This window comes from Haliaeetus albicilla, chromosome 19 (assembly GCF_947461875.1).
Source record: "Haliaeetus albicilla chromosome 19, bHalAlb1.1, whole genome shotgun sequence".
Lineage (NCBI taxonomy): Eukaryota > Metazoa > Chordata > Aves > Accipitriformes > Accipitridae > Haliaeetus > Haliaeetus albicilla.
In genome coordinates, this window is record NC_091501.1 from 14,156,287 (window position 1) to 14,180,261 (window position 23,975).

Genomic DNA, 23,975 nt, shown 5'->3' on the forward strand with positions numbered 1-23,975 from the left:
GGCAAGAATTATTAGGCTGTAGATTGCTAAGTGGTCCGGACCCAAAGCCCCTCCCGACCCAAACGTATATATTTATGATTATATATGGGCTGTCTTCTCAATAGTTGCCATGTTACAGTATGCCTGCTAAGCATCTATTTCACCCTGTTTGTGGGGCTTTTAAAAGTCAATTTAATACCCACAAAAAGAGATTCGGCACATCTTTCAGGAGCCTGGGGACAGGAGCATTTACAAGATCACATACAAAGGGTGACAAGAAGTAGCTATTACACTTCCATTGGAAAATCAAAATGGATCTCTGAACAGATGCAGGACATTTAAACTGCTCCCCCTAACAAAAGGGCCTCCCAGAAAATATTTTCCTAAATACCAGTCACACATGGATTGTTTCATTGGGGTAGACATTCAAGGTCACTCAACCCCCAAAATCCTACTTTCTCCTCTAGCTAGTTTCTGTGAATCCTCAGATACAATACCCTTAAAACCTTTTTCTCTTTTCATAGCATCATGTCCAAGCACTAGCATCAAAGCCTGCTGTATTTTGCAGACTAGCATTAACCAATGCTTCGTCCTACATTCACCCAAATTCTCAGTTAACAGCACAGCTATTTAAAGGATTTCCCCTCCAATCTTGGAACAATGCATGCCATGTACCAGATGTTCACTCACCCAGGAGCTCACAGCCTGCCACCAACGAGGGGAAAAAGGTGGGCAACAGCTTTTAATTCTTCTGTGTTTGGCTGAACAGCATTCTCCCTCCCGTGCGCTGCATTCTGTATAGCCACTGCAGTGCTCAGAGCAAGCAGACTCGCAGGAGCAGCTGGAAAACAGCCTCACATCTTCTAAGCTGAACATAGGTGTCCATCCCAGATTGAGGGTGGTTCTTTCACAGTAAACCTATCATCTACAGCTCCCTTAGACAGAGGGTGGGTCACAATGACAAGTGGCCATTGGAAGATGATAACTAGGGCGAAAGAGAATAATAAAGCCAGAAAAATCTCGCGCACGCCTGTTTGTGTGTGTGTGTGTGTGTGTGTAGGAAGGGAAAAGAATAAGTGGAGCAAATAATGAGTGAAAGAATGGAGTCAGTATACAAAGAAAATTATTTACTGAACAGACTGTTTGTGCTGCTGACCTCAGTTCATTCCTCTTCAAGTTTTAACTCCTTATGGTCAGTGCCTTGCCTGGGAGAAGTAAGGACACAGTTTATTCCCACCACTAGCCTCCCATAACCATTCTAAGATATAACAACTAGATCCTGCAGGTGAGGACACACTCCAGCAATGGGCTGCTGCTCAGTTTCAGTACTCTAGTAAATTGTCACAAATTACAACATGCTTACCAAAAGCCTGGTCAGACCATAATGTTTTTTCCCCCTCCACCTCTAAAGAAAAGACCCTTTGAACCCAGACTTGAAGGGGGTGGCTAGGGTTCATACCTCCACCATTTTTAAGACCTTCACAGATCAGAGAAATTTTCTGCAGTATCTGAATATTATCAGCTAATAAAGTTAATGCCTGCCAAACATTCCCTTCTACAACAAGGACTGCTGTATGCAAGTTAATCTCACACCCATGACCTTGTTCTTGCCACATAAAGATTTTGCTGTCGTAACTGAAACTCCATAGATACTGCATGTGTTTGCTGCACATAACTGGCATAAACTCCAATACATCACACCAACTTGCATTTTGCACAGCAGGAACTATCCCATCAAATGGGAACACTAATATCTTTTGCATGTCTACTTGGGGAAACAGGAGAATAAAATTTTTTATAACTGAAAAAATATGTCAATATTATATATTTTAAGTCATTACTGCCATTTGAGAACATGATCACAGAATCTACTTGCTCTCAGATTCCCTGAGACTTATTAAGGATATTGTCTCCATACTGGAGCCTATATGATGAAGCTAGTAGCAAACCCCAGTAAAATTGTGCAATATGCAGTGTAACTTAGCACTAAATGTCATGACTGTGTTACATGGCCTAGCATTTAATTTACAGCACTGAAAACACCTTCTAGCCCATACCACTGTAAAGTAAATTTTTTAAATACAAGCCAAAGTATCTGACTTTGTAGACAGGCTGAAGGCTGTTCCCATTCTTCTACCAGGACTCCATTCAGTCAAGTCACAGGAATTAAAACTGAGCATTTGCAATTGCCATTGTAGCAAATGAAGCACAATTCTAGTAAACAAATCAATCTAGCTTAAGCCAAGACAGCTGTTAGAAGGACCATGCTCAGCTACCCACTCTTGTGAATCATTTCCTGAATTGCTGTAATTAGCACAGCATTGTAAGGCAATTCATCCTCAAATCCAACAGAAGAAATTAACACTCATCTTAATTTACTGTGTTCATCTCACAACACTTTATTCCCAGTCCATTTGAGAGTCTTCAAGATCCACCTCTGTCGTGACACTAACAGGAAAAGGAACAACCTAGACCAGATACTGTGCACTGGCCTGCTGGGTCAAGTCTAACCTATGCATCTTGAACCTACTCAAGTCATCTTGGCCTTTCCTCTGCCTTCACTACTCTTTCACCTTTATTGTACTTCATGTTTCTGAAATTCCTTGCTTTCTTAAAAGTCTAGAACCAAAGTACTATGCCCGATAGCTGAATTCACCAGCAGATGCTGACTGTGAGAAAGCATCATGCCTGCAAGTTACCATCACGGTTTGGACGAAAGCATAATAAAGAATTCGCCACCATTGTCCTCTACCATCAAAAAGGCCTTGACTGCCTGGGATGTTTTCCTGTACGCTGGATGATCCCTATAGCTTTATGAAACCTGTTAGCTTCTCTCACCCTTGGAGATCCAGACTTTTGATATAATAAACCTTGAGCTCATTGAGAGTTTGATGAAGCACAAAATAAGCATAGTTTAACAGTCAAATTAACAACAAAGGGCCTTTTGTGATAGCTGAAGAGTACAGGAATAGAGCAGCAAAGGAATGAGGACTTGGAAAAAGACAACCCATTATATTTGGAGGTGACATTCTGCAACATTTCATTAATCATCTGATTTATCACTGACTTTATATGATTTTAAATGAATACAATAACTTCATTAAGTGTAATTGTTGTACTGACACAACTCATCTGAAGACTTTAGATTAAGAAAGAAAACGATATAAAGTAGAACCGCTACAATGCTGCAAGAGTACATCACAGTAAGGAAATCTGACCTCTTGGAAAACATTTTCTTTGAAATTTTCTGGCAGAGGGTAAACAGTGAAGTCTCCAGGTTTTTGACACAAAGAAGGAAGACTTACAAAATGCTTCTCCTCAAAACAGTAAAGTTATTTCGCTTGTGTAATAGCACCTTACTGTTCCATGGGAGCTACAGTTCCAAGGTGACTACATCAAGATACGGCCCATCTTAAGATGTCAGAATTCATTACATATGAAAATAAGTCATCTTTTTATAGCAGATAATGAAGGATAGTGCACAGCAGTTCCTGAAATAAAACATTTGTTTTTGACAATATTTCAGTTTGAGAATGTCCATAACTTAAACTAGAGTAGAGTTTTGAGGAAGAAAATTATGAAGTAAACAAGTCTTCTTCCAGAACAGTTACACCAACACTTTCAGCTAGCCTTAGAGAATAGAAGAGACAAATATATTTTTCAATCTACCCTTTTAGAGGATTACTAAACATTTTAATTCCTTCTATCATAACACTGCAGCATTTTAGAAGACTGTTGCTTCAGTAACTACTTAAAAATAAACTCTCCAGAGAGCACATAGCACTAAAAACAAGCCTCTCCAGACTGATGAGACATCTAGACAATTGTCCACAAAAGGGCACATTAGCAAAAGTCTCCTACAGAGGAAGCAAATGTCTCAAGTGACACTCTCCAAGCAATTTAGCTGTTTTAGATCACAGTTGAGACTACACCATTTCTAAACCAACGTTAACCAATTCCCCTCCAAGAAAACAATACAGCAAACTGCACAGCTAATCCAGTCCACAAGACACGCCCTGGATGCATTCTATGTTCCTACTGGCTCCCACTGTTAACAACAGGCTTATGGTTATTGCTAACAAAATTCAGTAGTTTCTTCTCCATGGACCAAAGAAGGGTAAGACAGAAAACAGCCAGGAGGGAAAAAAAAGAAAATGCCTGTGGGGAACATGAAACAGAAAAAGGCGGCAGTGGATTAAAGGAAGGAAAACATGTAGGAGGAGGAAACCAGAAGGAACACTGAATAACGAACCTGAACAGCACACCCTGCTCTCCAAAAGCACCCAAAAAGCCAGTTTTCCAGTGGCACCATGCCCTGAGACACAAGGATAAGATACCAGAGACAGTCCACCATTGCTGGGATACCAGATTCCCTTCCCCAGTGCTACTGCAGTTCAGTTTGGCCATGGCCAGAAGAAGGTTCTGCATCTTGGGGAGGTACTGGGTAGGAAGGGTGCAAAAAGAGATGGGAGGGAAGCGTACAGTGAAAAACCAAACAAGCAGACCTGGAGGAGATGAGATAGGGGCTACATGTTGTACTCACAGCATACTCATCAACAAAGATCTCCCTCCTGTCCCAGAGGGAACATGGATCAGGAGACTCCCCCCTCCCTCCATGAACCACACTGTGAGTACACTCATGACCACAACTGTATGAAGGATTCCTTCAGCAGACTGTAGAATTGGTTCAGCATACAAGCTGGGTACCTGAAGTACCTTATACCTCTTCTGATTTTCGTTAAGGCCCATCACTTACTGTCTGGGTAGGATATGAGACCAGGGAAATGGGAACAAGTGTGGTATGAATGCAGAGAGGCATCTGAGGGACAGTTCAGAAGCAGGTCCACTCAACTTCATGAAGCCTGACCACGCTGAGTGGAGCTAGAGGTGAGGGAGGATGTGCCAGGGACATTTGCCCTGAATGCAAACTGCTTGTGTAATAGCAAGACAAAGGTTCCCAGATGACACAAATATAAACCTCTCACAGATACATACCTCCTCATAAGCCCACAGAGTTTATATTTTGCAGCTTTAGAAGTGTCCCACTGAATGATTTGAAGGTTGGTTCATATCCTGAAATAAATCCACTGTCAAATAATACTCTATTCAATACACTGAACTCAAAACTTCCCAGCATTTGCCATTCCAAACATCAACAGAAAAATCATATATGCTTTCTTACACTCTCATCTGCTTTATTTAGGAAAAAAAAAATCTTAGAGCAGGGACTTCTTTGCTATGTTTTAATACAATATTTGGCACAGCAGAGTCCTGGGTGGGTCTCCAGGCATGTGTAACACAACAGGCATTGTATGTAATGCAAAAGCAACAAGAAAAGTAAAAGGTACAATGATGGGCTCAGCTGTAGCCCATCTGTCTTTTCTCTGAGGGAACACTGAATACCATCACTGTGGAGAATTATTAGTGGAGATCTGCTACCGATGCTGTCACCTTCTGCATAATTCCTCCATTTTCAGATGTACAAACTCCTCTCTTTCTGAAGTACTGGAAGCAGACCAGGTTATCACTGACACCCAACCTTTTCCTGTATTTCCTGGATGTGTAAGCAGTCCTACTCTCCCTGCAAAGTCCACAGTATGTTTAGATTCTGTTTATAAGCAGCAAGACAAGTGACATTTACAAGATCTAGAAGAAACTTGAAATAGCAGGTGTGAGGCACTGGCCTTCCCAGGCTCACCAAGCAAACTATACACAAAGGCTAACTCCAAATCAGTCTTTCCTTACAATCAATGCAGAAAGTGGCAGAGCTCTAGAGAATTCTCAATGGGAGCCTCACTTAATTAGTGATTTAGCATGGCCAAGTGAATCATCAAAAGCATGCCACATTCCCCAAAACTGTTCACCCTTCCTGACATAGAAAAGCCAGATTAGACTTTCTCAAACTGAGCAGAACTCTGTTTATAGCAGATGGAGTACCATACACAATGTACACAGACTGTTATTAAAGAAATAACTTTTTCCTGCAAAAAAAAAGATTAGTGAAAACATTCTTGATTTGACTGTTTAAATCAAGGCTCCTAGGCAAACACCTGCCTCCATTCCTCATTTCTGTGCAGATCACCACAAAACAGAGGAGATGAGAAACTCTACTGTCCTCCCCTTTGTTTCTTCAGTCACATAACCATGATGTTGCAAGTGTTGGAGGACACTTCTCAACATGAGATCCAGAGTAGTCTATTATGTGGGTATTACTGGATAGATATCAATTGGGTTTGCGCTCTTTAACTGGGTTAGAGCCAAATTTGGTTTCTTGTTGCCCTTAGATTCAGTTCTTTAACGAACCCTGAAAAAATCCATAAGCAAATGTTAAATGGTGCAAACTGCTACAAGCTGCAGTATCTCACAAAAATGGAGCGGAGTTTATACTATCCTTTCCATACGATCCAACAAGAGAAGCCCTTTTCATCAGCTGTGTAAGTATACACAGCATATTTAAAAAGACTAAGAGAAGGGCAACAAGGGCCTCCCAACCATCCTGTTAAACCAAGGCAGTTCCACCAAGGTCATAAAGAGATAGAAATGTTAGATACGATACACATGGCCAGAAGCACTTTTACTTGTATGGCAGAGATAACAAGATATGATTCCACAAAAACGCTGCTGTTCTGCCTACACTTAAACTTCCAGTGAGAAGTCTCCCCACAGACTCAGGGTAAAGAGATCTTAATAATTTAAAGGGAGGTCACTATAAAAGTTATGCTATCCGTTGCCACTTTAGTTCAAAAGTTACTTAGAAGAGTAGAATATTATACCCTAAGACTTCCTCAGACACGCCACCCAAAGCTCATTCCAAAGCATCTTGCAGCAATGACGATAAAGGCTATAACTAAGAAAAGCTTGAAAGAAAGATTTATTAGAAGTCTTCAATGCACTGAAATGTCCTTTTCCCTCAACCACATCAGCTCCCAGCAAGCCTTGCCTCACTTCAAAGCACTGCAGATTTGGAGGAATTATTTCCAAACAGCAGAACATAAAAGCAGTAATACAGAACAATTTTCCTGCTGGCCAAAGAGGAAGTTGATGCAATAAGTGGGTTATTTCCCAGATTTTAATTAAGCTGTACAACTGGAATCCTAATGCAGGCAAACACAGCAAAAGACCCATAACATAATAAAATATACCTGGACTGATGTTGGAAACAGTCAGCACAGAAAACAGAAAACTGCAAGATTTTACCCATGTTTCATATCATACAATAATGTTTGAGATCACCAGTCTAAACCAGAACATAACAGTACATAACATGCTACATAGGAGCAGAACAAGAAAACACACCTCTTGCACACAGAGACTCCAACTCAAGGGATGAGATGCTTGCTGGACAAGTGGATCCAAAGAAAGAAGGGAGCACAGCAAAAAGGCAAAAAACACTCAGGAGAATAAGCAGTGGCCTACTCGGTCCACTGCCAGGCTATTCTGGTTCAGTCAGCTCATGGCAGGGGAAGGCATTAAGAAGTTATCTGAAGGCAGAAGATGAGGTAGCTCCATAGATGTTTATGGGACCTTTCTTCATGAAGGGTGAAAAGCATCCATCTGCCACTCCTCTTTCAGGATGAACAAGGTAAAGAAAGACCACAACAAGGCTTCAGTAAATGCCTAAAAGTTAGGAGCATTAACAGGTGGGACTACATGTCAAATCTCCACAGTATGCCACTCAGGATGACGGTCAAAAAGGGTCAAGAAGAAAATTAGCTTATGTCTGTAGTTGTATGACCCCACAGAAGAATGATTTGCTAAGAGTCTTAGTGGCAGACAAAACCAAAACCAAACACTTTCAGTAAAAACGGTCATGGTTTTGAACAGTTGAGCGTCAAAAAGAAATCCAGACAAAGCGAGGGCAGCCTAGACTAGTTTTAACCATGTGGCTAGACACAAAAGATCATATCTCAAAGATGTTGTGGAGAAAGAATGAAAAAGGTTAACATATAACCCAGATAAAGATCTGGAGAGAAGGCAGAGATGACAGGCTGAGACAGACAGGAATGTAGTAAAAAGGTTTTCCTCACAATTTTCATAGCTTTCTTCAGCATCCCTTCTCAAAAATGAAATGCAGTTTCTCATGTTGTCTATTGCAAAAACAACAGTTTCAGAACAGCTGATCTCTATTGGAACAATCAGGCTTCTGTCTTCAGCAATAAGCTATGCTGCTACTGCACACCTTTAGCAGAAAAGTTATGAACTCTCCTTAGGAAGTGTGGAATGAAATAGGTTCCTCTTTCCTGAAACAATTCTATTGTTAATTTACTGCTGTCCACAAAGAGCAAGAACTTGCATTTCCTTTCCTAGTCTCACTGAGTACTTCTGAACAGAGTAAATTTCAATACCTCAGAAAAGAAAGAAAAAAACATCCTTCAGTTTCCTCTTGCTACCAAGCCAAATAATTGCTGCTTGATTAAAAGGGGGAGAGGGGGGTGTCAGAAGAGAGGTTGCCCACACAGGTGAGCAACCTTCCTTTCCTTAAATTGTTTCCGGTATCTGGGCACTGAATTTCTATCACAAGCCAATCCACACATAAAAGCATCACAGTGCCTCTTCAAATCAAGATACAGTACAGGCAGGAGAATGAGAAGAGCTATGATCCATGTCAGTTTACTGTTAACATAAAGAAACCAAATGCTGTTAGAGCCCCATCAACTATGTATTCCAACTACCCCAAAATTAGGAGGAGACTGCAAGAACAGACAACAAATAATTTGGTGGCTGCGTGTCCCAAACACTCAGCTGGAATCCAAATGTTTTCATACTGTTCACAAACACCATCTACGTGCAGATCTCATTCCTCAGAGTGTACATTCTTGGGTTCTCCTAGATGCACTTTTCCCTTTCTCCCTCTCCCTTGTGCAATTACAACAGAAGATGTCATTCAGCTGGGGGAGGGAGGAGGAGAAAAAGGAAGGAAAGGGTGGTGATTTGATGTTCCTCTGCTACCTTACCTCTTGCTCCGTCTCCACTGTTTTGGGCTCCCCTCCTAGTAAATAAACAGTGCCTGCCTCTTGTATCTTATCACATCATTTCCAAATAGCAGCATGAACACCGGATCAGTATCCTTGTGCTTTATTTCCACCTATCAGATTATGAACAGCATCTCTGTAGCTGACATCTCAGTTACATCCCGCTAGTTTGCAAGGCTAAGATCAGTTCTAGGCTCTGGTGCTGTTGGGAGACCTAAGAAAATGCAAGCAAGGCTCCCCAGTGGAGCTCATGTAAAAACCCACTTCCTGGATTTACCGGCGGGAAATTCCCCCTCCTCCCCTTTTTAAATGAAAGGTGAGATTATCATTAGGATCTGCTACAGTAAAAGCACTCGCCCAGGAAAACTCTCTTGATCACATCTGCACTAGGAATATCTCAGTAGTATTAGAACAGTCATACAGTGCATTAGCAAAGCTGCATTTCACACCCATATATTAACAACAGACCACAGTGTTAAGACAAGCCCTAACAGCACACATGTGCTTTACTCATATAACAATCTGTGTGAAGACCCCTGATGGACAGCTACACTGATGGAAGATTTTAGTGTAGCCCTAGCCTCAGCTGCAAGTGAAAGGATTTCTCCACCCCAGGCTGTTAAGCTGTAGATCAACTCGCAGAGAACAGATTCCTAAAACATCAGGGCTGGAAGCTGCATGGCAGAAGCAAGTTTTGACCAACCTGTTACCACAGCTGCCTAAGCCTTCTCCACGGTAATAGCACAAAAGCCGTAACACCAAAGAAAGTCCATGTATGGGCTCTGCTGTTGCTCTCACAGGCAATTCCTGTGACACAGTCAAAAGAGACTTTTAAGTTTTCTGTCCTAGAGCTACCCTGAATAGAACTCTGAGATTACACTGGCAAGACAGCCCTCGTGTTTGAAAAGGAGAAAAACACCTAACCCATTCATGGATTACTTAAGTGACTGAGAAGTCATTTTGATAACGTGCAAGATGAAAGGAACACATCCAACTAAGGACCAATTCTGCCTCAGCTTTCTCCAAAAGCAACATATCATCAGTTCTGCATTACCATGTGTACAACAATAACTCAAGCTCTCTCATGGAAAAGTAACAATGCTGTAGTCTTTATCAAAGGAGACCTGCACCTGCAAAATAACTAAGATTTCTCATGTGATGCATGTTTGCAGGACATTTGAAACCCACAGAGGCAAGAAAGCTTAGAATAAAATATCATCCTGACCTCAACCAGCTGTGTTTACGTTTACAACAGGAATATACAGTCACATACTATTTACAGATCCTTTCTTAACACACAGGATTAGTCAGGAACAGGATTGGTATTCAAATTTATTGAAAATTGAAATTCAGAGATACACATCATTCATAATCAGCATAACTATTAGTTATTTTTTTCTGCACAAATACTTAAGAATAACTGTTAAAAGAAAAATCTTTATGGCTGTCCTGTAACAAGAGGAGTTCCCCTGTCCATTAATTTAAGAACTAAAGAATTTCCAACTTCACCAGTCAGCTATAAAGGTGTACCTTCCAACTGTAATTAAGATACGAATGAATACAAGTCTAATGTATCTAGTTATATTCATCTGTGTTATTGGACACAAGTACTTTAGCAAGCTGCAAGCCAAGTACAAATACATCTGTTCCCTCAACTGTAGTGTGACTTTTTCAGCTGCAGATCAATGTGTACTGGACTTTTGGCTAGTTTAAAGGGACACTGCCAACTTCAATCTAACTCTACATCTAGTTTTGTGCAAGTAAGCTTTCACGGACTCTTAGACCAGTAGAAATATTCCCATGATTAAAGAAGTTAATTCCCATGCAGTAAGTTATTTTTACCAAACACATCCCTGCAGTATGACCAACACAAACACAAGTGCTGAAAATGTGACAGTAAAAATAAGTAGAATAACCACATTCTCTAAAAGAAATGCAGAAAGAGGTATTAGCATAACTATTGGGAAAAGAAGTCTATTTCAAGTAAGTTCTTAGTTACACACAGAAAATTGTTTACTGGGTTTTTTCAAGCTCAGACAACTTGTAGCTTTCAAAGTTTGTAACTAAAATGGGCCCTAAAGGACAGTCAGTTTCTGCATATCCAGATCATCCAGTCAGAGGCCATTTATTTGCTCAGTTTCCCCTAAGGCCCCTACGCTAGTACCGACCCAGTCCATTTAAAGTGCAGGACCCCAATTTTAAGTCCAACACTCAAAGAGATTTTCCACAGATTCTTCATTTTGTTAACCTTTCAAATTACAAGTACAGAATCAACAAAGCAAGTGGCAATTTTTGTGGTGCCAGACTTGAAAATTATTCCTCCATCTCAACAGAAGTTATTGTCAACTGCTCCACAGCACTAATCTTAAATGGATGACTGCATGAGGTAAGGGATGACTTCTTCAGAATACGCAATGAAGTTATTACAGTGAATGTATAAGCAGGTTTTTACTGTAATAAGAGAAGGAACCCTATGTTTAGTCGCAGCTACCCTTGTTAAGTATTCTAGCACCCTAAACACATCTTGGGACAACAGCCTGCAGAGATTAAGTCTGTATCGTAACAAAAAAAAAAAGCAGAACAGAGACAGAAGTATTATAAAGCTAGACACCCCTTGTACTGAACATATCTAGAGTAAAAATAAAAAGGCTAAAGGCTTAGGTCGGGGAGACAAGCAGAAGCCTACATAAAATGAAGCCGGTACGCGCCGTTCCTCTTGCGGGGGTGTCCCTAGCCACCTGACGATGGAAGCACCAGGAGTACTCTGCGACACCGTGGGAGTCACCGCTGCAAAGCTCGCCCGCGGTGTAACGCCACCCGCCCAGCGGCTATCGGCGCTGAAGCCGGCGAGCAGGAGCAGCACGCTGTCGCGCGGCGCCCCGGGGGGACCGAGCCGCGGGGCAGAGCCCTCCGCCCTCCCGCCTCCTCCCAGCCCCGGGCGAGGGGTTGAGGTGCCCCGGCACCTTCGGCCGAGCCACCCGCCGCCGGCGAGGCTAGCGCTCGGGGGGGGGGGGGGGGGGGGGGGGTCCCCCAGGGCGGCCGCCACCGCCTCGTTCCTCCCCGGCGCCGAGGCGTGTAATCGGGCCAGGGAGCCGGCAAGGGCCAGCCGCCCAGCTGCGGGGATCGGGTTCCGCGGCGGTGCCCGGCCTCCCTCTGCCAGCCCCAGCCGCCGCCGCTCCCTGCGGGCCCGCACGGCCCCCGCCCCGGCCCGGCGCCGCGCACAGGCACCCCTCCCCGCGCCGCTGCGCCGGGCCGCTCCCCGGGCGATGCCGAGGGATGAAGCGGATCCGCCGCCGCCGCCGCCTCCCCCCGCCCGCGCGGCCGAGCGGCGGCCACCCCACCTGCCGCGCCGCACCGGAGCCCGCCCGCCCTCCTCCCCTCCCGGGAGGCGGCTGCGGAAGGACCCCCCCTGCCGCAGCACTTGCCTTCGCCTCATGCTGCTCCGGGGGCGGAGGTCGCAGGGCTGGCGCGGCCCGAGGAGCCTCTGCCGCGGGAGGCGCCGCGCCGCGCTCCGCCCGTCAGGCTGCCGGAGGGGAGCGGAGCGGAGCGGAGCGGCGCGAAGCGGCGCGGCCCGACCCTGCCCGCCGCGGGAGGGGGCGGGTGAAGCGGCGGCGGCGGCGCGCGCACACCTTGGCAGCTCCCGCTGCCTCGGCCCGGCCCCGCCCCGCGCGCGGAGCGGTTGGCGGGACGGGAAGAGGAGGAGGAGCGCGCGCGGGCAAGCCCACCCCCCTCCCGCCCCGTCCCCTTAAAGCGATACAGGGGCTCAACGGGAGGGCGGCGGGGAGCCGGGGCTGCAGCCGCCGGGCCCACGGTGCTCCGAAACAGGGGGAGAAAGGGAGGAGAGCGACAGCTACGGGAACGCAGCAGGTGCGGCGGCGAGCAATAAAAGGACGCCGTTCCCCCCCCCCCACAGCCTCGTCACGTTCCCGGCTCCTCCCCCGCTCCCTGGCAATGGTGCGCTCCGACCGCGCGAATCGCACAGGCCGGGTGGGGATTGGCCGTCCTGGCGCGGTGGGGCGGGGCCAGGGCGCGCGCCAAACGCGACTGGCGGAGAGCGATGAAGAAAGGGGCGGGGCCAAGCAGCAACCGTTTAAAGCGCTTCGGGCGGGGTTGGCGCTCGCGTGCGGGGCGGGGCCGGGGGCGCGCTCTGTGACCCGAGCGCGCGAAGGGCCGTTAGGGCGCGCGCCCCCGCCCGCCGCGGCCAGGGCCCTCGGGGGGGGGCACCGCCCCGCGCCTTCCCCGTACCCGCTCCTGTCACACCCGCCCCGGCCTGCGGGCCCCCCGCCGCCCCCCACCCCCCGGAGGGGGAAGCGAGTATTTCCCGGTCGAAGCAAACCTGCTGCCGACCGGAATCCCGCGAAGACCTGCCCCCCCCCCCCCCCCCCCCCGGCCCCCTCCCCCGAGAAAGCGACCGGAGCCCTCCCAGCTGAGGCGAGAACAAGGAGAGCCTTCTTGCAGGCCGGGCGGCTGAAACAATAGGTGCCGCCGCACAAAGCGCTGCCTGTCAGCGAGGCTCCTGGCACGAGCCGAGGTGTGCGCTTGGAAGACTTCCACGCACGCTCTGCGTGTAAATGTGAAACGCTGGTGAAGCCGAGGAGCGGGAGAGATGGCACGTAAGAAACCGGCAGGAGAAAGGTGGCAAATCAGACCTAAAAATGGCTGGAGAGACGCTTATAAAATCATCATGAGAAAGGGCTAAATATATTTTTTGGTTCGGGGTTGGCTGGGGAGAGGCTTGGAGCTGTCATAGCAACTCCTCCTGTTTGGATCCTGCTGCATTAGGGAAAATAGCTCATTGCCTCTGTCTCTGTGAAATAAACAAAATTGCTCCCGTTGTCCTTGTCTCCTGTTAGTTGAATCACCTTGGAAGACCCAAATATTGACTAATCCCTCAGATTGCGCTGAGGTTAATAGTATAGGTACTGGACGGACAGGGGAACAACAAACCCCTGTTCTTCAACAAAGTACTGCGAGGAACATAGAAATCTTCAGTCTGTGTGTGTGTATGTAGGCTTATATATGTATGTATGCACATCTGTTCACTTTTTTAAATGCTCTCAGAAGCCACAGGTTACTGGCTGCGTGCTCTGCATCGGAACCAGCAGTCAGGAAAAGCTCTGTCAGTTCAGCATGTACATACACCCACATGTCTGTGTGCATATATATATATACGTGTTTGTATACTGTTTATATATAAATATTTCATTCCTATCTGTACACTTCGGTGTGTATAAGCAGTGCACACATACATGCTGCTTGGCCACACTCAGCTGAGTATGCCCTTGAATTCTTCAGCCAAGGGAGCCAGTTGATATGCACCTGAATAAAGCAGGAATGCAAGCCAATACAGAAGCACTGTGAATGACCCAGGGATTAGGAATCAAGTACAAACCCAGTATAATAGGATAATAGCAACAGCAATATGAAAGTACGCCAGGTATCCTTTACACAGCCTCTCCAGCAGAGATAATTCAAACGCTTTTCACATCCAGACCCACACAGTCCCCATGTCCTACCAAAGCCATGGTCTTCCAACCCTACCTTAAGAGAAGTTTGGATCTCCATAGTCTATTGGAGATTTTAGCATGAAAAGCAGACAGGTACTGCAATAACATATGCAATAAAAAACAAAATAGATAGTGTTCATAAGCAATGCATGAAATGAGTTCATGATATGGCTGAGGAAATTCTTACTACAGTGTGACATGACAAATATCAGCCAGAATTGCACAATTCCCAAATCACTATCTATATCCCTGCCTGAGAACAGATGGAGGAAAGCCTTTTTAGCTGATCTAAACTTGGCTCAACCCACCCTGTTTACTGATGGAGTTTCCATGAGCATAGAAATTAGAGCTACTGGTCGCAATCACTTGAGAGCCGCAGCCTGCTGATTGAGCTCACGTGTTGGAAAATCTGGCGAAGATGCCGGTCCTTACCTGAGCAGATGCACCAAGTCATGCACATACAAGTACCAAAGGGCAGGAAGAGTGCCAGTCAATAGTATTTCCACCTTTGAAGTCAGTGAAGGCCACTGACATAGTTGCTCTTTGCAGGGGGGGGCAGCAGCCTGTATTACCTGTTGATAGCCAAAATATCAAAGTGTCCTCCTCTACAAAGATGGAGGTTGAGGATGTGTTAGATTATTGAAAAGTGAAAGCAGACAGAAGAGAGGGTTTACATACGATGATACAGGAGACATTTTAACATGCTCTCAAAGGGGCCAATGTGTACAGTGTGTCCACTGATTACTGGCTGAGCACTCTGCCTCTCAACAGTCAGGAGGAGGGCTGTCAGTTTAACAGTAATCTTTGTAAAATGCTAATAAGGACATGAACAATTCCCATTAGGGAACTGAAGAGCCATCTGCACTCTAGCACGAGGCTGCCTATAGCATCCACGGCAAGACTGTACATCTTGGCTTGATACTTTGGAATCCAGCACCAGCGAGGCTTAGTCATGTGACAGGGTTATTTGCATCATTACGCTGTTAGATTGCCAGAGAAGTTTTCACAATGCACTGTAAGAGGAAGGGTTTAAACAAGTAGAACTAAAGCAAAAAACAAAGCACTATACTTCCTTTGCACGTCTCTTTTCACTGTGTGCACATGGTGTTCAGAGTGGGAGGAGGGTAGAAGGCAGTACTGTACAGAACTTTAGGCTAATAAAGTGCACACACCAACCCAAGGGGCTGCAACATCAGTACAAAATGCGCTTTGTAAAAGCAAGCAAGAACAGCTGAAATCCTGCATCACAGCCTAGTAGGAGTCTGATGTTCCACACTGGCGATGTGCAAGGTAAGCCCATTGCTGTATCTTCCCGGAGGACTTTACAGAACTGCTGGTTTGCACTGGGCTAGGTAACAGTCACCTCGCCCCAGGCAAGCAGTGATTCCCTGTGAATGAATTCCTGCAAGCACTGTAAAACTGGGTGCCTAGCACCCCAGCAGTGACCGCTAGCAAGCAAAGCAGCCGTCGAGGAAGCAATCCCAAACCAACCCAGGGAAAAATACTGTGATTCAAGATTCAGCTCATAAAAGGAGGTGAGCTGCTGTTGCTCAAAATAAGGTCAGAGTATGGCACAGTGTCCCATTTTGAAAAACCAATACACAAAAATAAGGCCTGACTTTCTTTATATATTCTGTTTCTAAGAGAAATTATTGAAGGTTCATAAGGGCCAGGTGCTGCTCCCAGTTAGACAAGGAGTATAGCAAGGAAGGCAAGTTACAGAAGAAAATCCAAGACAGTTTTTGGTACCTCCATGATATCAAAGCTATTTTCACGCTAAAAATGGCCAAAGAATCTTGAATCTCTTCTGCCACCCTTCCAAGGCTCAGAACTTGCCAGGTGCGTGACTGCTCCTGTGGGAATTTGTAATCTCTTTAAAAACCAAGACCAGCAAATTCCACTGGAAGCATAGTGTCCCGGAGCAGAGACCCCACGTCTGGAATTAGCAAGTAAAAACACAGCAAGTGGATTTTCAAATGAGGCGGTGATCACCGAATTACAGGGCTGGAAGGGATACTGAGAGGTCATCTAATTCCATCCCTGTGAAAGCATCTCTGTCCCACCTGTTTTACCCCTTAAAGACCTCCCCAGTGCTGCAGACACCACAGTCTATCCAGGCAAGATGTTCTTTTCTCATGATTCACTCTTTTTGTCTTTAGAAAGTTTTGTCTAATGATTAACCTGGATCTCTTTTACCCTAATTTACATCTACTTCTCATCCTACCCATCACATACAAAGAAAACATTTGTTCCTCTTGCTGCTGCAACAGCCTTTTAGATGCAAGAAGAGTTATCATATCACTTCTTATTACATTCACCAGACCTAAAACTCCATTTTTTCTTGCCTGTCCCCCTAGGTTACATGGTGAGACCTCTGGTGATTCTTGATGTTCACCTTTGGTGGCTCTCACTTCCAGTCCGTGCCTTTCCTGAATTTCCCTGTACAGGAACAGCACACAGTGTGTTCCCAGTTGAGGCCTTACCAGTATGATGTAGAATGGAAGGAGCACTTGGTGTGTTCTGCAAAGATCCCTCCTGTTTATACATCTTAGTATGATGTTTACAGTGCCAGAGGACTTCTTTTGCTTTCCACATACGTGGCAGTATTTGTAAAAGTCAAGTCCACAACATGAAACCAAAGTGCCACTGAAGCATCTGAGATGCTCTCCGTTAACCAGTACTCTTACCTCCTGTATGCAAGTGTTTCTGCTAAAAGTCGCTGCATTTAAATTGCAACCTGCTGGAGGCAATTTAATTGGGGGATCTCCTTGATGAGTTATAGTCTTAATTTCTGATGCTCACATCTACTTGGAAAGCTGGAGAATTTTTTTTTTTATGTAAAAGTAATCTGTACACAAATCAGCAGCCGAACACTTCCAAAAGAAGAAAAGCTTCCAGAAGAAACTGAAGGACAGCAGAGAAAGTCTAGTCTACAGACGTCTTAAAATTTGCTGTCTTTGCATCAGCTGCAACTGTTAGCAGGAAGAATTGTTCAATTCCGGAGAAAATATAGAGCTGACTTCCTAAGCAATAACACAGGTGTTCAACTTGCATTTGAAATACAAGGCAGAAGTCATCAACCACCCAGCATTCTCCTCATGCAAATGGTTGTTCACTGCATAAGCATTTGAATAACTGTAATATTTATAAAATGATGCTATTTAACCCCCTTCCGCCACCCCTGAACACAGATGCATACACTAATCTGGAATGATGCTGTGTGCAGGGGTGGGAGCTGAGTTCCAAATAAATTGCTGGTGGTGTTTTACTACAAGAAAACAAATACAACACTAATTCACTTGAAAAAACTACCTATTGGCTCGCTAAGAAAACGTAAAAACTTTACTAGGTAAAAACTTCCCCAGTTCAACAGGGAAATAAAAAGCCAGCCCAACAGATCCAGAAAAATTTTACCATGTAGAAAAATGTTTCTAACCCTTCAGGCTAAGAAAATAAGCTTTCAGATAGGAACTAATAAGGAGAGTTTCTCTCGGGCTACATGCAAATCTGCTGAGTGTTCAGTGTAGACTTAAGCATTTGGGAGCGTTTTAGGAATAAGAGAGACTCCTAGTCTGTGCATACACACTGCAGATAATTTCACTGCTCACAGATTTTTCAAAGCAATGAAATATAAAATTGCGGCTGGGTTTGCTGCTATGACTCAGGACTGTAGGCATACAAGAAGCTAATGAGAAACACACAACTTTCACTTCACTATACTGTAATTTTTTAAGTAGAGGTAACTCAAAACAAAGGCTACACAAAGGCAGAATACTCCCTCCCAAAACTGTGCAGTATGCTAATGTCCGGGAAGAGTACCCCAGCTGAGTTTAACTTCACGCTTCCTTTAAGAACAACAGCAGCTTGGGAGTGTAAAGAGGTGCAAGATCATCTAAAGCAGTAAGCAAGTGCTTTTCAATGAGCAAAATATACATATGCAAGAAGATGACCATACCCAGATGAAGTACTACTAGACTGTTGCCATACTATTAAACAAAAAATCAGAAGTACAGCATTTCCTTGTACTCAGCTAGTCCCTGAGGACTAAAGGAACAGATTTAAAGATACCTTGCTGCAATGTAATAGAAAGAAAGTCCTGCGAGGTTGTCATTGAGACACTTTGCTGGTTCTTCACCTAATTTGGGCTATACAAATTCCACACAAGAGCTGCCTGTGCGGGGCTGCCCCTGGGACTGGTTTACTCCACGTAGCATGCATTAAGGTCTACAAGGCATGTTTACTATTTGGATTAGGGGAGAGCCTGAGCTATGTTTTGTATACCTGTTTTTAAAGCAACAGCTTTTTACTTCTTTAACCAAGTGTATAGAACAGCTCGCTTGTGGTGTTTTCTAGACATAACTGACAGCCCTGAATCTCAAACAAGTCTGGAAGTTTTCTTCAAACTCTTAACTTACCCATGGTTAGGTTCTCTTTAGCAAAAGGCTCTGGGGTCCTGGTTGGGAACCTTACTGCCTTACTAGTACTATTAGAATTGTCCTTTGACAAGCTATAAAAAAGATTCTACCTATGTTCCATCCAAATTCATCACTGTTTAGAGAAGTATTAATAAAAAGAGGAAAGTAAATCAATGAAGTTACTTTATTGATCCTGAGAATGTGGAACTACTATTAATAAAACATGTTGATGTTGTTTTATGGATAGGTCAAAGTCCTGGTAAGGGTGTGTTTGTCTTTCTAATTTATGTGCAGTTTCATCAACAAAGTATTTGTTATTGCAGTATTGTATTTATTCATCTCCTGTTTTCCTCCCCCACAGCCAGAACATCTGCTAAACGTTTCTGAATCTAAGCTTGTTGGGATAGGGCCCATTACTTTTACATATTTATGAACTGTGTGGTACACTGGCATTCATTCAGCAAAGACTGCTTCCCGAAGCTCATACGCGAATGACATAAACCAGTATGGGGTTTTGTGCAAGAGGTCCACATGTGCAGGGGTCACGGAGGGGGCTGGAAATCTAGTTATATCCAGAAGTACTTAAACTCCACTGCTGCAGAGGAACGGAACTATCTGCTAATATTTGAGTGATGCAGGAATGCAAAAAAGGAAGAACAGGTATTTACGGTGTTCTAAGAAATTGTAATGAAGAGTAATGGGATAAAATTGAATGAAAAGAAGTTGTATCTGACTCCAGAAACATCCTCTATTATCAAAATATTTTCAAGTTTGGTCAAACAGTCCAAAAAAGCAAAAGCTACTATGCTTTGTGTTAGTTAGACTGGACAAAGCAGAACACAGGACTGGTTCTGGGGATAGAAAAATGAACAAATAATTCATTTCTGATTTCTGTTTTTCTTCTGTTGTAGCCCAGCCTCTCATGCCAACACTCACACAGGCACAGCTTTATACTATTTACACACTGAAGGGAGTGTATTCTGCCGTTATTGTGCAGAGAACTTACACATGTGACTCCCATTACCATGAACAGAAGCTATGTTCATGAATTGCCCTTGTGTGCCTGGACTGAGTGGACCTGTCCCTATTTGCCTTTTCGGCTGGTTTGCAAACAGTGCCTTTCCAAAGTCAAGGCTGTAAGATTTTCAAACCTCGTGAGAAAGAACGTAGCCCACCTCCTCTCAAATGTGAGAGCCATCCATGCTCCAAGGATTATTTGTCTGCCTAAATCCATGCCAGCAACAGAGCACAAGCACAATCACTGCCTAATAGTCTTAATGAGATTACAACTAGAGATGCCCCAGTGCTGCCGTCTGGCCAAGGAACAGAACAAGCACCAAATTCATCTGGAGAAAAAAAAAAAAATCTCCTTGGCTTTCATGTAAGCAGGCTGCAGGTTGATCAAGATTTCAGATCTATGGTGTACAAGATCCCTTTGATTTCTTTTTCCTCATAATTTTTTTTGCAATGCAGTATTATTTTTTACAAAGCAGTATATTCTTCTCATGGATCTCTAGATTTAATTAATATTTTTCAGGTGAGAATTTAAAACTGATGATCATACTGCTCTGTAGCACGATTACATTTATAGAAGCCTACTGTTCGCCATGCTAGATTGATCTCACCCATGGCTTTTGTATGTTTGACTGCTATCTGTCTGTATGCTTGACTATGATATCCATGTGCTACAGTGGAGTGTGGTGGATCTTTGGCAATGTAATCATTCTTTTTATCAGCAGTTTATCTGATGCATCTGTTTGGCTCAATGGAATTAAATTGCCTGTAAGTCTATCCTACATAGGGCAAATACTCTTTCTGCACCTGTTCCAAGTGGCATTTGTTTTACTTATTGCTTAAATTCTTAATCTCAACAAAAACAACTAAGTTAGCGTGTATAACAAAGGCTGGAATCATGAATTAAATGAAAAAGCTGATCTTTGGATAGTACCTTATCAGCTGGCTAGAGTACAAAACCCAGTATCAATGCATTAAGGCACAGATTGTGCGGCACTCACTGCAAACTGCAGATACTGCCCTGCAGATTTCATCGAGCTTGCTGTGAGAAACCTGCTGCTAATGGGTGAGTCTGCAGCTCCTGCGGGACTTTGTGCCTAGAAAAAAAATCCAGTAGTGGTGTATTCATGGATTTTGCATGAAGCCTATTTAGAAGAGCTAGCACAAAAGAAAATTCCTCCCCTTAGAAACAAGAAAAACCAGAATGTTATAGTCAATAACAAACAATAAATAATATTTTCAGCAGGAGGTACAAGAGGCCGACTGGGTCAGTACTCACAGAGCAAGGCTGCATAAGTGACCTTCTCGCACAAGTCAACTCCTCCCCGACAGGTGCTCATAGTTCATCCGCCTCTGCCAGGGCAAGCATCTAAATTAGAGCCCCCTCGCCGCTCATCGTGCCCTGCCTCCGCACAGGTTTCTCTTTGGAGAGCTCGCACAAACAATTTTCTCCTTCTCTAGGCTCGCAGGGTAAAGCCAAAGTAAAAAAGAAATGGGATCTCGGATGCAAATCTCCTTCTGTAAGTCTTTCCCAGAGCATCTCACAGGGTCTCGGGAAGGCTGTGTGATGATGCATCTGGCTGCCAATTCATCACTGTTGCCACGGTAACAGAGCAGTGGTCCCCTGTGGCTCAGTAAGGGATAGGCAATGGGAGCACCAAATGTATGTATTGCCTCCTCCTTTCAGGATTCCTCTGACCTGGGTAATCCACCCATTTCTTAAGAAAAAAAGACTCTTTTATACAGAAGGTACTTCCCCCCGCCCCCCCCCCAGCTTTGGTTACTCCACTCACGGAGCTCTACAGCATCTGTAAATCTTGTTTGTATGGTATAGGAAAGCTGGCATAACCCCAAGAGAGCCACTCGCTTCCTCTGGGAAATACCATGTCATGTGAAAACAGGAAAAAAGAAACCTTGTTCTGGTAAACATCTGAACATCAGCACATGCTCACCAGTGTTTGAAGAAGTGCTAAGACAGAGCAATATAATTTTTTCTCTCTGAGCAGGTGAATAAGCAGTTGAGACAGCAATAGGATATTTTCTGCCAAGTGTTTCTCTGCCAACACAGCCAAGTGCAAATGTGTCTGTGAGGCCCTATTATAGCTACGGGGAAACTCAGGGCAGGCAGAGTTCCTTTGTTCCTGTCCCCTCAACTGAAAAGTCTTGGCATTATACCTTCTGAGCCTTAATATTGCTGTTTTCTACTTGCTTAAGATATTTTTATTATAATATTGACATAAATATTATTAGTAATGTTAGGCAGGACAGGCTACAGCAGCTGAGACCTACAGAGTCTGGGCCGTAGTTAGGGAAGTAGCCAGGACTGCAGAAGCAGGCGTTATTTTGCTGGACAATGAACAATTCAGGCTTGTTTTGGAAAGCAATCCTTGGACAGTTAAATAATACCACTTGTTTACGAGACAGACTATTTATCTCATCTTCTTAATAAAATGTTGCTAACGGTTCTTTGTTGCTTTCCTTATTATTCTCTCTTAATGCCAAGTGCTTCTTTTAAGGTAATGGATTTCCTCTCTCAGGATGCTAGTAACAAATACAGCTCTGTGTGCACATAGGTGGTACAGACAAAACCAACACACAGAAGTAAAACCCACACATTTGCTTTGTTAACTAACTTTCCTGTCCTCACTTTTTACCCAGGTTGTTTGAGCTTTCTCTGACAGTGGCTCATCACAACTTGCTAGGTAGGCACAGGCCTCCAGATGCCAAAATCCAAATATTAAAGATTCCATCATGACAGGGGGTTAAGTACCTTTTTGCCCCACTATAATCTGAAGCAGCAGATATGGAACTAGCTCAGAACAGCAATATCAGCCAGAAAGGTTAAAAAGACTTGAAACCAGATTCAAAAAACTGTGAGTGGGCTAAAAAAATCTCAGACATTAAAAACAATACAATTCAAGTCTTTTTACTCATCTTTGCCTCTGCCTTCAGGCTGAGTTTTCCAGCTTTTCTCCAACACACTTACAAGGATTATAGTTTAATTTGATTTAGAAAAAACTTCCATTTCTCCTATGCTTGCGTGATTCTGAAACGTGGGACTTGGAGAATATCACCAAATGCAGTGAGGGCTGTGACAATGCCGCTAGACTTGGCAGTGCAGAATTATCTCTGCAAAGTAGGTAAGCTCATCTAGGCCCAGACTCAGGAAGTCTGGAGCCTTCACGTTAAAGATGCTGCACTTTAACAGCATCCGCCCCCACCTCTGTGCATGGTGGCTTAGTGGCTTGTTTCAAAATTAGTTATGAGTACATCCAGACTTGTGAGCATCTGGTTCCACACAAATAGGAGGTTACTAAACATATGAAGGCATGTTATAAAATTCATGTTATCATGGGCATTTTATGGCTGCTTCTTCAGTAATCTCAAATGAGAATGCAGTAAGATCAGAAACTGAACTACAAGCTTAATCTTACATAGCGAAAATGCTGGTTGGTACATATAATTAAATATATCTGTTCTGCTGATACCACCCCCCCCACCCCCCGCTTTTCCTCAGGCATTTTTGTGCTTGGCTTAGTGGAAAGACTTGATGCCTCTGGGTGTGATAGCCATTCAAAATGCAGCTGTCCCCTGAAGCAGACAATCCTGAGAAGGAATAATCCTGGGCTAGCAGGGGTACGAAAGCAGCAGAGGAACGTAAGGGAGAGGAGGTGGCTGGGCTTGGCCTGCAGCACCGAGAGAAGCCTTTTTCCATTTGCAGCTTCATCTTGCCGCCGTCAGAGCACTAGCTAGAGCTACTTAATGGGATCACAAGGGCTGCTGTTCCATTACTTACAGAAGAGGGTATAAAAATGACAGCAGCTAATAAGCACCAATTTCTCATCAGTTGCCTCATCAGGCTAATTTCACAAACAGAAGGTTGCAGAGGCTAAAGGGCTGGAAATGACATTCTGGCTGCTGGATCCAGGCCAGTACGGAGAGAATACATCCCTGCGCCTGCACACTTCAGTCTCAGCCACAACAAAAGAGAGCTACCCTAAATTGCATGTCCACAGGAGGACAGGGATTTCATAAACTGAGCTGGACCGTCTAAAGCCACAGCACATTCATTCTTCCTAATGACTAAG

The 23,975-nt window shown here is 44.3% G+C and overlaps 2 protein-coding genes across 21 annotated transcripts in view; both read right to left on the bottom strand.

The window, feature by feature from the left end:
- The window catches only part of MICAL3 (microtubule associated monooxygenase, calponin and LIM domain containing 3), a 184,329-nt gene that overhangs the window by 149,258 nt on the left and 11,096 nt on the right, over positions 1-23,975 (bottom strand). For 11 of the 20 annotated variants that reach the window (XM_069807755.1, XM_069807751.1, XM_069807747.1 and 8 more), the window contains exon 1: positions 12,377-12,517. The exons of 1 other annotated variant lie outside the window; for it this stretch is intronic. The gene's annotated coding sequence lies outside the window, so the exon portion shown is untranslated. Of the gene's footprint in view, positions 1-669; positions 851-12,376; positions 12,518-21,166; positions 21,187-23,975 lie in introns of those variants that run through there. 8 more of the 20 variants (XM_069807759.1, XM_069807757.1, XM_069807756.1 and 5 more) reach the window with 5 other exon arrangements.
- Positions 1-23,975, bottom strand: part of LOC104325370 (aldo-keto reductase family 1 member B1-like) — a 236,250-nt gene that overhangs the window by 104,305 nt on the left and 107,970 nt on the right. The window lies entirely within an intron of this gene.